The sequence below is a fragment of the Nymphalis io genome, chromosome 5 (genome assembly GCF_905147045.1).
Source record: "Nymphalis io chromosome 5, ilAglIoxx1.1, whole genome shotgun sequence".
Lineage (NCBI taxonomy): Eukaryota > Metazoa > Arthropoda > Insecta > Lepidoptera > Nymphalidae > Nymphalis > Nymphalis io.
In genome coordinates this window covers 2,516,229-2,535,275 of record NC_065892.1, presented here as the reverse complement: position 1 = coordinate 2,535,275, position 19,047 = coordinate 2,516,229, and the positions used below count along the sequence as shown (strand labels likewise).

The following is a 19,047-nucleotide window of genomic DNA, read 5'->3' as shown; positions in this document are numbered from 1 at the left end:
CAAGCCTAAAGCTTGCGTTAAGAATGAAGACGACGAATAGACGACGAATAGCCCAAGGTCAGGATCGAACCTGCGACTTTTATTATAATCGCTAGGCGGTCCGTAAATCATTGCATTTTCAATATTAAGTCATATCAATTGATTTAAAATGAAATGGATTTTCTAAATAATAAATTATTAATTACTGGTGGTAGGGCTTTGTGCAAGCTCGCCTGGGTAGGTACCACCCACTCATCAGATATTCTACCGCAAAACAGCAATACTTGATATTGTTATGTTACGGTTTAAGGGTAAGTGAGCCAGTGTAATTACAGGCACAAGGGACATAAAATCTTAGTTCCCAAGGTTGGTGGCACATTGGCTATGTAAGTGATGGTTGACATTTCTTACAATGCCAATGTCTAAGAGCGTTTGGTGACCACTTACCATCAGGTGGCCTATATGCCCGTCCGGCTTCGTATTCTATAAAAAAATAAAAAATAAATAAATAGAATAATTAAAAGTTTCAATAGCAGCGTTTGTGGTCGTTGGAGTAATAACATTTTGCGAGGGCTTTTTATATGGGTTACGCTCAAAAGGTACTTCAATCATTTTTTGCCCTTTATTATTAGTGAATTAGCCAATTATTTACGAAGTCCAATAGTTTGCGCAATGGAAAGTAAATTACCCTTAGCTATATTTAAAATGGTAGATTGGGACAATAACTTTTATAACTCTTCAAAATTATTATTTGTACATGCAAGGTAATTAACGAACTTACATTCTGTGAATGGGCTTGTAAATGTGCTTGTGATTGTCCCACAGCTGGGCTAAAACCACTTCTACCTTTAAGGAGAAAGCTTAGAACTGATTAGTCTGTAAATACACAAGTTTCACATTTTCATCCAAGCCATGCTATGGTTACCTAAAGTATGCTAACTGGTATGTTAAATGACCGAAATTGACCATTGCTACCGTTAAAAAGTTAATCTTGACCCTGTAATGAGACTGGCTCACTTACACTTTAAGCCGGAACGCAGAAGTAACCGGTTGCTAAGTGTCGGTAGAAAAAGCAATGAGGAGAACCTACCTTCATACAAAGAACTGCCATGGAGTACAAAAGCTTGGACAATCAAATCAAATTGGTCGTGCACAATAAAATTAAATTTTATTGGCAGAGACCAAACATTAATTCGTACACGAGTCAGCTTAATTAATCATCTAATTATAATTCGTGATTCGAAACGATAATGGATTGTGATTGTGACAAATAATTGAAATTATGTTCTCGCAATCAAGAACAAGTATCCAACTAATTGTAAATAGTTCTGCCACGACTGAAAATTATAACGATAAGTAAGTCTTCCTGGCTGGTTTCATCCGTGGCAACTTATCACAAGAAAACTAATTGTGCAGGATATTATATTGCACAAGTGTTTGCGCAAATACAAGAACAATTCTTCACTCCGATGCAACGACAAATCGAACACGACCGAAAATGAGTTCAGGCGTAACACGGCTTTACTTACTTTCCAAGGCACAGAAATGTAAACATGACAAGTTCCCAAAATCGTGCTGCTTGCAGAAATTTATGACAGAAAAACACAATTTTTTTTTATTGTCCCGCCTCGGAAATCGACTTATGAGTAACTTAGTTACTAGGGATTTTTGTAACAATGACATAGTGATTTTAACTTGTGATTATATAAATCATTACTACCATTTATATGATTGTCGCTCAGTCGATTTTTCTCTTTCATTCATTTTTACTCCTAATCATATACTCAGTTCCTCTTTTGGTATTTTCTTTATTTTTATCCATCATTAACTAATTACGTATCTTCAGGCAATAATTTATACAGAAATTGAAGAATCGATTTAACGATTATGAAATTTTTAAGGTAATGTTCTTTTATCAAATCTTACATTGTAATTGAGGTAAAATTTAAATTAACGTCTGAGCGAAATATTTGCGAAAGGCAGCTGTGTAATGTGTCAAATATTCCATCCATTTTCTGTTCGAAACTTTAAAGCTTACCAAAATTCAACCGATAAATAACAAAACAAATGCCTACAAAGCATGCGCAAGCATTTTCACTAAAGATGTACAATAATTTGTATTTAATGAACATACCTATTGCTAAATCCTAAAAAATTAAATAAATTTTTGTGCTAAAATTTTGTATGAAAAAACAATTTTCTGAATCACGCTAACGTTTAGTTTACCCCGACATATGTTATGTATATATGCACTCCGAGTTGGCAATTATGAAAGGTTTGATTTTATTGCAATTACCAGTAGTAACAAATGTTAACCGGAACTGTGGAAATGGATTGATTGTAAACCTATTTAAGCCAAATGGTGGAAAAAAATACCATTAAGTTTCTAGACGGTTCTACTTGTTAGAATTTACGATAAGAACAGGTGGGAGCTTTAAAGGTGGTTGCTAAATCAACGAGTTAAAAGTTATTGGAATAGCCCACTTAAATAAAAAATAATTTGATTCGATTTAAAAGGTATCATTAATTATAAGTCAAATCAAACGTACGTATTCAAGTAAACTTTACAAAAAAGCATGTTTTGAATCGTTAATATTTTAACTCCACAGCAGTTTCTGAAAACAGCCTTTAGTGAGAAGAAAATTAAAATAAATTTGTGTTAAATTTTTGTATGAATATTTATAAAGATACGCGTCTTTTTGATGAAGTGTTGTTCACGCTTCTTAATGAAACCAATAATTTATAAATTTTCACTCTCAGCCCTTCTCAGCCCAGAACCTATGTTTATTAAACGTTTTATTACGACGACCAAAAAGGCTTTTGTGAAATATTAACATCAATTAATTATTTTTTTAAATACAACATTTTTAAGTTGGATAACAAAATTGTTTTTTTTTTTATATCAATTAAACATTTTGTCTTAAAGTATTATATTCATTTAACCTCTGTGATGTCTTTTTTATATTCATAACATAAGCAATAGTTTGCAGAGTGACAATTATAAAAAAATAAGAAATAGTAACATTCGTATTTTAAATATGGAACGTATTAACATGGAATTTAGACATAATATATAAAGCAAGCAATATTCTGCTGAAGTAAAATAGTGCCAACTCAACCCGTGTGAGCTGACTAAGGAATTTTAAGTGTTTCATAATCGTGTATGTAAGCGCTTTAAGGTTATATGTTGGCGGGTGCCCAACCTAGCACACAAGGAAGATTGGCGTCAGGCAAGTGGCCAGCTGTCTGCTAATCACCGAATATATAAATTGTTCGGTCGATTGTTTGTACGAAAGCGTTTATCTCGGGATCTAATACAGGATGTGAAAAAATCTTTTTGGGAAATATGGCCCATTGAGATTTTTTTTACTATATAACATCAATATAAGGCGAGGCACTAACGTGGATACCAAGGAGCAACTATTTATATATTATTTTATTTTGAATTTACATACACATATCACAGAATCTTAAAATGTGACAAATAAATCCAAAATCGTCACGGACGTGAAAGTCTGTAGAGATAAAAATCATAATATATAAATAGTCATATATTATAAATTTATTTTTTTGATAATTAATATATTTAATATTATGTAGAAATGTTAATCATCATCATCATCATCATCACCCTTTTCACGTCCACTGCTGGACATAGGTCTCTCCAATGGCACGCCACTGAGCTCGATTTTCAGCTCTTAATCTCCAACCGCTGCCAGCCACCTTGCGTATATCATCACTCCACCTAGCTGGAGGGCGTCCTACGCTACGTTTGCCAAGGCGTGGTCTCCACTCCAGAACGCGTCTACTCCAACGGTCGTCGGTTCTGCGACATATGTGTCCAGCCCACTGCCACTTCAGCTTACTAATCCTTTGGGCTATGACGATAACCTTGGTTCTCTGTCGGATCACCACATTTGGGATTCGATCCTTCAGAGAAACTCCGAGCATAGCCCTCTCCATAACTCGCTGAGCGACCTTAAAATGATGGACCAAACGCACTGTCAGTGTCCACGTCTCGACTCCGTAGGTCATAACCGGTAAGACGCACTCGTTGAAGACTTTTGTCTTCAAGCATTGCGGTATTCGTGACGAAAAGACTTGACCGAGTTTTCTATACGCTGCCCAGCCCAGCTGTACTCTTCTTCGTGCTTCTCCCTCGAAGTTGGTTCGACCCCACTGCAAAGTTTGCCCAAGGTACACATACTCCTGAACAACTTCGAGAGGAACTCCGTTAAGAGCTATTGGTTCCGGACTGACGTGTTCATTGAACATTATCTTGGTTTTCTCCAAGTTCATCCGGAGACCAATTCGAGCAGAAGAATCAGCCAGGCTGCTCAGCATATATTGCATGTCCTGCACGGCTTCTGCCACGATGACGATATCGTCTGCAAATCTCAAGTGCGAAAGGTTAAAAAGGCCGTTTATGTTTATGCTCCGCCCTTCCCAGTGCAGCGTCTTGAACATATCCTCTAATGCATTAGTGAACAATTTCGGTGAAATGACAACCTATTGTCTCACTCCTCGATGCAAGAGGATAGGTCAGACTGCTGATTCTGTACTTTGACGGTCATAACAGCAGCGTCATGCAGACCTTTCAGCACTTGGATGTATCGCCAATCGATTTGGCACCGTTGTAAGGACTCCAGAACAGACCAGGTCTCAATAGAGTCAAAAGCCTTCTCATAGTCTACAAATGCTAAGCACAGGGGCTGATTATACTCTTCGGTCTTCTGTATAATCTGCCGCACAGTGTAATGTGGTCTATGGTTCCGTACCCTCTTCAAAATCCGGCCTGGGGGGGGGGCTGAAACTCGTCAAGTCTGCGCGCGAGACGATTCGTGATGACCCTAGATAACAACTTATAGACATGGCTCAAGAGGGAAATAGGTCTGTAGTTCTTCAAAAAGGTTTTGTCTCCCTTTTTAAAGAACATTAGGACAACACCAAGAGTGTTGTCGTAATGTTCCCTCCATGCCTTTGGAGTTCTCCCCGAGAATATGACAGAATTAAATATTCGTTGGAGCTGCGCTTGTAAAGGTTTTCCAGCTGCCTTTAGTAGCTCCGTCGTAATTCCATCTTCCCCGGGGGCTTTTCCATTTTTAAGCTGCCCCAAAGCCATCACGATTTCGTCTTGGCTTACTTCTGGCAACTCTTCTGTGAAGGGGGCTAAAGTGGCTCTAGGATCCCCAGGGTCGGGTTGAGGACGAGGCGCTACCGATGTATATAATTTACCGTAGAAGTCCTGAACTTCCTTAAGAATCTCGAGCTTAGAGGCGACGACTTTTCCCTTTGAAGTGGTCAGCTTCGTCATATAGCTTCGACCGAGTTTTTGAACAAAGACTTTCGACCCCCGATTTTGCTCAATCGTTTCTTTTATAGAGCGTGTATTGGAGTTTCGGAGGTCGCGTCTTACTAGCTTTGTTATTTTATTATTAAGATCTGACGAAGTGACTGTACGGTTTTCACGTCGTTTTCGCATTAGCTATAGAGACTCTCCCGAAAGTTTGGTCCTCTTGCCGGTGTTTTGCGCTGGATAGAGGACCATTCCCATTTCGTCCCCTCGTCCCTAAGGATACCCACCATTTGGTCGAGTTCTTGGTTGATGTCAACGTCAGTGTTGGTTTCCAAGGCAGCAGAATCGATTTTCCAGTTTTAACTGAAATGTTCTAGACTCCACGGCTTGGAGCAATTTTGGTCGGAGTGTAGACCTCATTAGACGGGCGCGCTCGAGCTTGTAGTCAAAATTTAGAGTGCCTCGTACAAGTCGGTGATCACTTCCGGTATTGAACCTTGTGAAATGTTAATAAATAACGTCTATTACTCAATATGAGATAATATCGATGATTAAAGAACGTTATGTATAGTTATTATTCGTTCATTTGCATGCAGGATACATAAATTTAATTATATGTAATTAATATGACTACATATAATTTAATTAACGTAATATATATGTTTATTGTCGGTATTTTTCAGTAGAAGCTACATTCCAAGCCTGTGTTTTATATTTAACAAGCTCATCGTCTGCAGCTTCGCTCGCAGCTTCGCGCGCTTTTTGAGGAAAATATTAGGTATCCTATGAATTATCTTGGGGGTTACCCATAAGGACAAAGCCTACTTTTTTAAACCTACTTCATACTAATTATCATCAAAATTTGTTCAGTTATTTAGTAGTGAAAGCGTAACAGACCGACAAACGGGCAAAGTAGCTTTCGCATTTATAGTATAGGTATCATCTTATAAAATGATGATTTAAATGTGGTTCTAAAAGACTATTTGAACACAAGGCAATTTTGATTTTGACAGCGTGAGTGTGCCAGTGTAATTATTGGTACAAAGTACGTAATATCTTAGATCCCATGGCTGGCATATTCACAAGGAATGATTTATATGTCTTATATTATCAATGGATGGAGGTAACTTACTATCAGATGGCCTATATAGCCGACTGCCAGCCAGTATGCCTTTCTGGTAAAAAAATAAAATAAAAACATTTGTTTCTTTATGAATTGTTTCGAAATCACTGACGCCAGAAGCAAGTTGAAGATATTTTATTGTGCCAATACACAAACCCCATCCGTATTGGGTTACTTTATTTACTGGACTGTTTACAATATTAATAAAAATAATCAATGTTACGAAGGCTGAATAGACGGAACTTCGAATAAGTTTTGTTATAACTTCACATTATATTTTCTTCGTTACACAGAGTATTCAAAGCAAAGTAATTTATAATAATGCAACTAAGATTTTTTATTCAAAACAAATTCATGTTTTCTTTATCGAATATTAAATTCGTTCCTAATCGAAAAAACAGGAATATATTTCTAATCGAACTTTATTTGAATATTATGAATTAAAAGAATATTAACATTAAAAAATTATACTTGTCTATGAGCATTCGTTTCTTGTAATTGGTTTTTAATTCAGATGTTTAGTAGTCAGTCTTAACCGAATATTATCGGTTCAGCCCCTTTTTATCTGGCTGGAAAACGCATTCACGCGTTTCATTTTATGAAAAATGTAATAAATTATTTTTAGGTACAATCTTTACTTATATTATAAGTTCGAAAGTTAATGTGTCCATCTATCTGTAACGCTTACAATAAGCCACTGAAGATTTTGATGATATTTTGGTACGGAGTAGTTTTGAGCCCCAAGAAAAGATTTTCTCTTAGATTAGTCTTTTTTTAATTAATTCCTCGTATAAAATATAGGAGTTGTATTGTGTTCTAGTTTGGGAGTGAGCCAGTTTAATTAGAGCCACAACATAACATTTTAGTTGGTAACGCATTGACAGTGTAAGAAATATTTAACATTTTCCTGCCTATTTTAAATGAACAATATACATTGTTGCTCTTACACCAAAAAAAATTAAAAAAAAACGCATTTATATTATTAGTATGAATAATATTAGTGTACAATACATATTACGTAATATTTTATACGTATTTGACCTTGAATATGCCTGAAAGAGATTCCTGAGTTCGACACAAGTCCTTCCTTACTTTCTTGTCTATATTCCATCCACTTCAATTTCCCACACATTGCCGTGTTTACTTACTAATAGCATACAACCCCAACCGCTTTCGATGCTGCAATAATAGTGTAGAAGTCAGTGAGTGTTTATTTAGCAATACTGTCAGTTCCCTGCTGACTGTAAATCGAGCCGAATGAAATTGTGACTTATGTTTTGATGCAGTAGGTGCAATAAAGAGTAAAACGTATTTGTACTTATAACACAATAGAAACCAGACTCGTCTTCACAAGACTAAAATGAGATATTTCCCCAAAATAATTTTATAAAACATACCGAGAAAAGGAAACAAATACTTTAATGCAACTTGTATCGATCCAAGCTATTTTTCCGACCATACTGTGTTAATAAAATAAAATAAAAATACATTTAACGCACGCCATGTCTCCAAGAAGAACCGATAAGAAACTCAGTATTAACTCTTTTAAGCCATTTTAATAACAAAGTTATAACAATCAAATGTAATCAAATTTATATATATCCTTCTTAAAATCAAGAAATACTCAATGCTTTTTTTTCACCTATAATATAATCATGTGACTCAACACATGATTATATGCCTTATTTATTAGTGATTATTTTTCGCAAAACATTTAAATTTAATAAATGACAAAGCTTAAAATGTCTGAGTAAATTTATTATAGAAATAAACACCCACGAAGTAATTGATGATTTTGCGGAGTCGGAAAATTGACGTTATACAAATTTTTCTTTACTTTTGTTTATAGTAATATTTTGTTTATTATTATTTATTTATTCAATTTTAACATTTTCATTTTACACATCGTTGTAAATATAAGGGGATACTATATATAAAAAATAACCATCAATTAATCTTACAAAATAACACCTTACTTCATTTAATCAAAATGGCTTACATTTTTTATCGCTAGCCATCATCATTCATATAATAAAATATAATAGTTGATTAATTTATAATTCGAAAATTCGGAAGTTTGTGTAAATTGTTTTGTAAGATTACATTATATAAACTTACAATGTTTTTTTTATAATTATATTGTCATTGTGGCTGAACAATGCTTAGTGTATTAAAACAGCCTAGCAATTATCCAAACCACAATTTGAGTTAACATAAAATGAACCTACAAAAATGTTTTATTTTAAATAATTCGCAATAATGTATATAATATATATTAATTATAAAAATTAAATATAAACATTTGGACCTTTAAGATAAGCTTGTTTCAAGAACAAGGGCCTTTTTTTGGTAAGAATCTCAGTTGCCTTTCTGAATTATACCCCTACCTGAATATAGGAATTGGGAAGTCAATAGCTTCTTTAGATCAAATATCGATACTGCGTCGGTTATATATCATACATGAGATTATAAAACTATTGTATTTCTATATTATTCTGATGTCATTCCGTTGTTTCATCTGTTAAACAATCTTCTGTTCACATCTGTTGACGACATTTCCATTAGAAATACTGTCGTCTATTTGTAACTTATTCAGCATTTGTAATGCTCATTTAATATCGCGCATAAGTATAGAGTAACGCTAAAAAGTCAAGCCTGATGCTGTTAATAATGTTTCAGAAAACAAACGAGCAATTATTCTCTTTCTGACATCATTGAATTGATATTCGAAAGAAAAAGACATATAACTGTTTAACTAATCAACCCATTAGCAAAATTTATAGGTAGACATAAATGTTTACATTGAACGTCTTTCTGGAAGTTTCGATTTACATAAGTTAATAATTCACGCGCTAGGAATCCGTGTAAGCTGTTGGTTTATTTTGCATGATTCGTGGGGCGAATCGATTATGAAGAAAATTTATTAGCGGAAATCATAAACGAAGGAGAATTACATTGCCGTCAAAAGATTTCTTATGAAACCAATGGTTGGGGAAAATTTGTGACGTTAAATTGAAAAAGTTTAAAATGTTCTAGAATTAAAAAAATTAACTCTCGACATTGTGGTTTTGTAATATCCTGTATAAGGAAGTTATATTTTATTCATTTATAATAGTACCAATTTTCATATTAAGTCAAGTTCATCAAAGTGTATTAATCTCAAAAAAATTAAGCTAGACAATTATGTACCATATTACAATCAACGTGATTGTCACTCGAGTAAATAGTTTAAATGTACTCGAAACGTAAATTTGGGCGACACTAGCTTCTTCACGTGCAATCTTCTCCTTTGAATATATCACACAAGTCCCTGCAATCCAAGCTCGCTGTATAAATGAATTTGATTTAATATTAAGACATTTCGTGACATAGTAGTTTCTTACTCCTTAAGAAAGTTAATATATTTTACGTGTTTAAAGTTGGCAATTTTGTTCTGCCCGACGTTGAAATCGAAAAATAATTTTTGTCTTTTATTTCTAATTACTAAATAAAAATAAACAGTCGAAATTATACCAATCATTTTCTGCAGTTATACCAAAAGCACTCAAGATGAATCTCGTTATTCTCCAAATTTTGGCCACGGTGACCAGTCTTAAGAGAGATTAGCCAACTGCGCAGGAGGTATTATAATGTAAGTGTGTGCGCAAACTAGGTGCATTCTTACCTAGCTCTCATAAACCGATGGGGCGGCAATCTGACACGACCGGAAAGAGTTCAGGCGCAGGACCAACGGCTTTACGTGCTTTCCGAGGCACGGGAGTATACACACGTCCAATTTCCAGACTCCGGCTAGCAGACTCAGAATTTTTCTGACAGAAAAGCCCAATTACTTTTTATCGGCCTGACCTGGGAATTAAACCCAGGACCTCCGGAACTGCCTTACAAATAGGCAGCAACGAGGCAGTCAAAAAATATGTACTTTACCACACTTCTCACTCGATAGTTACTCAAATCACCGTTGTTATTTAGTTAACAGTTATGAGCTTATCACGTTTGATCATAGTCAGAGAGTAATAGTTATGCTACTCCTGTAAGAAGTGAGATATCATATGTAATTGTTTTGCTGATTTAATTTCTAAAATGCAAAATGGTGGATATATATGCAGCAGAGTTTCATCTGAAATATCACAGCATGAATTATAAACACAAACTAAGCAAATATAAGCCCGTTGAATTTTGCCCGGATTGTAACACGAAACCCTAAATAACGCATTTTAACTACTGGCCTATAGACCATCCTGGTTCTACGTAAAAAAATAACTGTTACAATTACATAAAAATACGCTTAAAATGTTTTTGTATAATCATTTGCTCTATTTTCAATTTCAAGGTAAAGCCATAATAATATTTTTTATTCACTTCAAAGCTATGTGCTTCATAATTCATGGGTTTCTTTGGAAGACACATTAAAAATTTGCGTATATTTTTCTAAATCATATTAGATAGGATTCATCTGTGAAATCCCCGTATCTTGATTTATAGCTCACTCGTTCTATCATTTCATTCACTACATACGTTAAAAAATGACGCAAAACGTTTTATAGCTGAATGAATCTGTAAATTAACTAATGATATTACGAACAAAGCGTTTGACCTCCCACATCAAAATTTAGTTTTGACTAAACTTGTGACGCCCTTGTCATATGACAAGGGCGTCACAAATCACTTTTATTGAAACATATTAATATTCAAAAAAAAAATACTCTCAATACAAGCATTTCGGAATCAACGTCAATTTTTTTTTATTCTATATAGAAACGTAACACTTACTTGTTGATTAGCAATAAACTACCACCGGCTCGGAAAAAGGCACCTCAAGTCTGTGAAGAAGCGAAATGAATCGAAACCGAAGCTACCACCGGTTAGTCATGTAGATTCTACCGAGAATCAATGTAAAGGTTATTATTCTAAAAAAATCTAGTAACATTTTAGTGTAGGCCCAAAAGGAAGTCGAGTATCATCTACGTCAGTAGATATCAGTCATTGAAATGACCTGAAGAGTTCATCGAAACGACTAACAGATTTGCAGTGTTTCATTCTAGACAACTAACGAACTACCAACTCTATACATTTTATGTAGTAGTAAGTCATTTGATTCAGAAGAAATCCTGCATATCTATAATTAGCGATATTACACTCAAAACTGCACCCTATGAAGCCCAATGCATTTTGAATGTACTATATATTCGAGAACAAATAATGCAATAGTTGCATTTTACTGCGTAGATACGGACTGCCCGATATCCATGCTTGAAATTTCGTTTTATAGTTAAAATTTAGAAAACTTCGTAAGCGCGATGCAAGCGAGGCTCACGGATTGGTTAACTTGAAATAATATGATGTGCATCTATGGAATAGGCTACTAGCGACGAAAATAGCTATGTGACATAAACTAACTTTATAGTTATAAAAGATTAGTCGTCATTAAATTATTGTTCTCTCATTAAAAACATAATGTACTTTTTTTATATTATGGTAATAATTATATGCCTTATCAAATAAGGTTACAGACAAAAATAATTTTGCGATAAAAAATAAATAAAACAAGTAATTTATTTTTATATTGATAAAGTATAAACAGTTATCGTAAATGTAAAAAAACTGATTCGTGGAAGTAAATCGATCGAAAGTTCAACTTTTTTTCACAATGCAATGGTTTTGTAATGTGCTGGGCCAGTGGATAAAACATACCTTAATCGATGTAGGTTTGCAAACATTGCAAACCCAGCACTTGGTTTTCTACGCTTATATCCCAAATGTAGAAAAAAAATTGACAGATAATTATCCACTCGAAGTAGAGCAATATGATATAAGCTTTGTATCATTGGTTTAAGCTGTGGTCTCGCTACCCCAGCAGTGGGAAAATTATAATTATATATTTATAAAATGTGAACCGTTTTCACTAAATTCAATAAAACTTCAGATAGAGACACCAAATTATAAAATTGGTGAAACTTAACGTGAAAAAAACATTCTCAGTCAGGACTGACAAAAGACTCACCTAAATGGTATTGTTATAACATGTAAAACAACACATGTTAAGGGAATACACATGTAAACATAGCAGATAGTATTTCATTAAAACTCAAATTAATTAAATTTACTCCGATATATTCGATCATATTCGCTCCAAGCTGCATAAAGTGAAAATCGTCAGTCAAAGCTGTGTAAACTTGTGGCAAGTAATATTCTATCTGTTGTAATGTTTCTCAGATCTAAACGTTATATAAAATATGTTTTCACATTAAAGCCTTCGATATATACAAATAAATATTAAAAATAGCTACTGTACAAATCGTGAATCGCCCCCTTGCAGCATTTCCCCTTTGAATTCCGATCCTCTGGGCGAAAAATGAAACAGCTTGGACATTGCGACAGGTGTCACCAGTTGATGCAATAAGACGAGGTTTTATATTTTTAATAAAAGTTTTTGCACTATTACACAAAGGTCCATATGTATCTTTTTATCATATATATATCTATGATTATATATACCATTTCTTTATGAGTTTTGTATTAGATGTCCGTTTATTGACAGGTCAGTGGTTGGGATATATTGATATGAAACGCGAAGCCAATATTACATTTATTTAGCGTTCCGTAGGCGGAAGAGGATCAGTAGGTTATAGAAATGATTAAAACAATAGTACCTATTTGCAATAATGGTTCATAGTTTTAGTAGATGACTTTTTTTTTTAATTTGATCGATTGATCTGTCGATTTTATACTATATATATATATATATAATCGATCGATTGTAATCGTAACCGAAGACTACATTGTCCTGCTGGTTATATCTAATATGAGGCATCCGGCTCGAAGGACCAACACTAAGGACGTTAATTTTCAGTACGTAAATGTTAAAAAAGAAAGTTAAGCGAATTATTTATAATAAAACTTATGAAATTAAACTAAGCGAACAGAGATTATTCCCATCGCTATACAGAATCTTGAACGTTGTTTTAGCGCCATCTAGTATTCTGAGGTGGAGTTACATACAACAACCAACTTGTATTGTATGTAACATTTCACGTTACAGGTGCACTCTCTATTCTCTAACTTTCATAACCCGATGGGACGGCAATCCGGTACGGCCAGGACCAACGGCTTTACGTAATTTCCGAGGCACGGAAGTGTACAGACTTCCAACTTCCAGACTCCGGGCTGCTACTGAGAATTTTTCTAACCGAAAAACCCAATAACTTTTTATTGGTCCGACCTGGGAATTGAACCCAGGACCGCCAGGTCTGCGACCTTACTTACTTAAAATTTGTCGATTTGTTGTATGAAAAATTAATAGGTCTCAAAATGTCAACTAAAAAGCCTGTAACAAGATATCAATCATCATTAAAATAAATAATATGGATTTTTTTGTTTAAATTTTATGTAAATATTTAACTTTCCAATATTTAGGGGCTTCATATATTTTTCTCTTGTATCTCTTAATTTTTACATAACAATGTCAATTTTTTTTATTTTTTATTATTTAATTCAAATTTAAAATAGTCCCTCCCGATTCCCACCTGACGCAAACCTGCCCATAATGCAGGCCGCATTTTCGTGTTGTAAATATGGATTTTAAACCTAAATAAATATGTATATTAAGCATATCAATATTGCCTTTTATACTTTCAAACCGGTAATTTCAGAAATATTACGGGACATTTATTAAACAAACGCGTAAAAATTCGCAGTGTGTTGTAAGATGTACGAGTATATAATATAACCACATAACGGATTAATAGATTAATTAGTATTTATATATTTAATATTTATATATTTTAATAATAACTAAACACAGATTTCTTAACTTAATTTGCATTTTAAAAACTAAAATACTAGGAACGACCTTTACCTTGGAAACCTTGAAAATAAAGCGCTTTAAAGTGCGAAAAATGATAATAACATCTGTAATTACGGAATGATTACTTTATTATCACTCTACAAGTGTATCGAAAATATTGTGAGATAATTATGTAAACTATAAGACAATTGTCGCCATACTAAATCACGCAATTATAAGGCCCAAACCAATTATTTTATTTAATTTACATGACAGAGAACCGGACAATATGCATGGCTTGACACGAACTTGCCCGAAATATTAATAATAATAATTAGTGCGCGTTGTTCCTACGGCTTCGTTCGGCTGTATTTTAAATATATAGATGTATGTTTTGATAATATCTCAGGAAACCCTACGTGTTTCGAGAAAAATAATAACCTACATACATACATGTTGACGTCGGATCAGGAATTTCACGAAAATTCTTTTCATCTTACTGTATCGAAAATATCAATAACATCACACAAATGGACATAAAAAAGTAACAGCCCATATTAAAGAGAAGGCTTGTGCCTATTCCATCTCACTGCTCGGGTGGTGGATTTACAAGTGGCAGGATATTGGCCAATACATGCAGATTTCTTCACGATGCTTTTCTTCATCGAAAACGAGAAGACGATTTATAAACACAAATTAAGCACAAAAACACAAATCATTAATACACATTAATAATGACAGTTATAATCAGATAAATAAAAACACAAATTACCGTTTAAATCTACAAGACTTCGTTTTTCATATAGTATCTTATGATCTCGTCAAGGATAAATACTTTAAGATTAAATTGTTCAATGTAAGACATGTTTGCAGTTTCTCACGGTAAAAATCCAATCATACATGACCCGTACGAAAATCTGGTTCTAGAAAAGGTATAATATCAACAATGGATCAATTTACACTGGTTTTACACTTTAAATCCATTTTGCAATACTGTCTAGTTTTTATTTTAAATTTAATGGTACAATAGTTGAATGTAAGGTCTAATGGTGAAATTTTTAGTGTGTACGGATGCGATTAACATGATTGTATCAGGTGTGAAATTATCGTACTTTACATTTCTTTAAATGATAATTTTGTCTGTTCTTATTAAACGCCGACATCAAAAATTTATGTCTATTGTATCATCGCTTACACATGCGTGGCATCGGAATGGTTCTCAGCTAGCCAAGTAAAAGGGATCTTGGGACGTCCCCAAATGAAAAAATGCCTCCACACCTCATGAGAAGAAGGTCTGGAGTTTATTCCTCAACATCGTTCAAAGCGCGTTGGTGGATAAACACGTGATGGAATTTCATCCGACACAACCAAGTTTCACTAAATTAAGATAGGTTAATAATCTTCGGTTGAGATCCACGTTCTCTATTTTCTCGTCTAATCAAAATTCTAATCCCCTGTTTTAAGATCATCAGCTCCTTACCTAGATGTTAGGGAATTCACATACAATGTATTCCATGTATGTCAATTTTTATTATTTAGTATTGAATGAATACACTTCTCTAGCTGTTTTTGTAGAGCGCTTTAATTGGAAAACGAGATTTCCTTCTCCAACTAAATCCTTATTGTAACTAAGCTAACCATTCCAACTGGTATCTGAAGCTTATTTAAGTATTTTAGCGGATAGCTAAGCATCTAAATGTTGCAACTTCAATTAAGTTTTCCTACCAAATCAACACTTCGTATCGAGCTTCGTGCTCTTTCAAGTACTGAAGATATTTAATTGATTCGTTCCTAAATTGGAACGCAATAATTGTAATATATAAAAAAATCTTTGACACACTAAGCTTAATCTAATACGTTATCCTTCAAAGTTGAGTCAGTAATATAACTTATTATATTACATTAAATACATTCACAATGATGTCACTATTAAATAATTTGACTGTGTATTAAAACAACATACAATCAAATTGTTGTAAATTTATAATTATGTGACTGATAATAATGATTTCATTATATTCAAAGAAACAAGGAACAATTCTAAGGTATAAAGGAAAAAATCCTACGTTAGAAGTATAATAACGTTTACGTATAATTTATGTATAAACACGTTTATGTATAATTTGTGTAGTTTTATTTTATCAGTTATTATTTTTATTTACAAAGACTTTCATGTCTGTCTATTTTAAGAGTTTAATTTTTATACATCTAAGTGAATTTTTTTTTGTATATAGACTAAATAATTTATACCTTATTATCGTCACCATCATCATATTTTATAGTATCATACTTTTCGGTATAATAGATTAAATTTTTCCCCTTTTCAACTGTAGACACCATAAGAACAAACTAATGCTAAAATCAACCATCAAATGAACACGTAAGCGCCTTAACCACCGACATTTGTTGACAGGAAACCAACCCGTACGCAAAAACATCGACATGGAGGGTTAGGGTGGGGCAATGAATCGCCTAACCTAAATAAAGAACAATAGATGATTATGATGATAACAATCAGACATATTATTTGTAATCCAGGATTCTTGCTCTTTATTAAGAATTAGGTATTGGACTTAATAATTTATTGTTGGCAAAGTATTCTCCAAAGCCTCAACTACATAGCTCGTGACCTCAGACAAAGTTACATTGATGAATTTGCAATATCATTTTCAACTTCGACTTAATCAATATTTTGCGTAGTGACAGATTAATGTCTGTCACTACGCAAAATATTGATTAATTAATTTTCGTTATAATATAGATAATCGTGATTTGGTCCAAATTAAACTAATTCAAAATAAATCCTTTATTCTCTGACAAATGTTTCATAACTTTACCAATTACATTTATCACTTAAAAACTTCGTATTTCGGACGAGTATACCGAGATATGTGCCATTAGTTTCCTTTTATTGTATCCAATAATCATATATTCTATTTCATTTCATTCGAAAAATGAGCCTCTCGACCTGTCTTCCTTTAAAACCTATTCCACTTTTCAGTAACAAAAATGTTACGTTACTCTTTACCAGCATAAAGTATTAATGTTCGGTGGCAGATTAATTGGTTCTAGGTTAGCACATTCGTTTTGTGTTTTATGGAAATCGCCCAAATTTAACGCACACATATTTTAGTATATTTCTGATCTACGAACTATACAATGACGATATTTTAGCCTTATCATTATTAAAACGTGATCATTACAAAACTTTGCAAATAGGTCGGCACTCGTATAATTATCACATAGTTCATTAAATTTTTCATAACATTATTAATGAATAGACCTTTATTAATATAACATCCCACAGTAATAAACTTTTTGAAGAACGTTATCCGGATCAATGATTGGTAATTAACGGGTTTTTGTATGACAATCATTGGATAATGAATATCACATATCATGTATTTGACTACCTCATTGGTCTAGTGGTAATTATAAGTCTGCAAATCTATCATTGGTCTAGTGACAAAATCATTCGTAACAGCCTGTGAATGTCCCACAGCTGGGCCAAGGCCTCCTCTCCCTCTTTGAGGAGAAGTTTTGGAGCTTATTCCACCACGCTGTTCCAACACGGGTTGGGAATACTAATATGGCAAAATTTCAGTGAAATTAGACACATTTCCTCACGATGTTTTCCTCACAATATCTTCCTTCACCGTAAGCATGATTTATAATTACAAATTAAGCACATGAAAATTCAGTGGTGCTTGCCCGGGTTCAAGCTCACGATCATCGGTTATGATTCACGCGTTCTTACCACTGGGTCATCTCGGCTGCTTAGTCATTATAAGCCTGCAAAACCATTGAATCTGGGTTCAAAACCCATGTCGGGCCATTAAAGTAAAAGTTATTGGTTGTTTATGTAATTCAGAAATATCTTAGTAGCAGACTGGAGTCTGAATATTGGCAGCACAGTCCTGGAGAGATATAGAGATGTAAGGGTATTGGTCCAGCGCCTGTACTCTTTCCGATCGTGTTGCATTTGCCTTCCATTGGATTAGATTGTACACCTGGGCACACATTTATCTACTATAATATGTCCCGCGCGGTAGTCATTCTTGCGAATAACCGCCGTGGCTAAAATCGGTCAGGAGAACATTAACATCATTATTTGTAACATGACTTTACTAGAAAAAGAGAAAAGCCATATATTAAATGTCATATAAGCATTGGACTTTTCTTTATTGTTTTCGCAATCTCGCAAAAACTGGCAATTCGATATTATGGTACTTTTATACTGTGATGTTTATAGTATCAGGAAAGAAATAAATATTTTGAAATAAGTTAATTTTGTGAATAGAGAAAACAATGACTCCAAAAAAAAACGACAGCTTTCGTTGATTTTTTTTTATCACAAAGTAAATTCATTTCAAAATAATTAAAAGTGTTTTCTATAAATTAATAACGCGATTTGATCAATATTTTTGGGATACATAAAATATCCTGATGATCGAAGTACCACGAGACCACACCCTGTGTACAATCAGTTTGATTATGCTCCACATGATCCAGTGTGGAGGATATATGAAGTAGGGAGAATGGCGTGGGAAAAGTATCGATATCCCTCTCAGGGGTCCGAGTACATTACTTAAAGTTTCCCCTATATGAGCGGAACAGGTTTCAGGCATGATTGAGAGCAAAAAGATTTGATTAAGTCGAGCGACTCAATTATACAATTCTTATACAATTCATATCTTTATACAATTTACGTGATAAGAATTTTCACCAGCTTTTATTTACTTATTAATTGCTATACAAGTTTTTATACACTCATGTGGCTTATACAAATAAGTGACCAAAACTGGCACCGTTAGCACAGAAAGCAAATATGATGACCGCGCACACAATTACTCGGCAGCCTTAAAA

The 19,047-nt window shown here is 33.8% G+C and overlaps 1 protein-coding gene across 1 annotated transcript in view; it reads right to left on the bottom strand.

Moving 5' to 3' along the window:
• Nucleotides 1–15,014, bottom strand: part of LOC126768518 (cardioacceleratory peptide receptor-like) — a 126,610-nt gene extending 111,596 nt beyond the window's left edge. The window contains exon 1 of the mRNA XM_050486682.1: nt 14,954–15,014. The gene's annotated coding sequence lies outside the window, so the exon portion shown is untranslated. The remainder of the gene's footprint in view (nt 1–14,953) is intronic.
• Between the last annotated feature and the right edge of the window lie 4,033 nt (nt 15,015–19,047).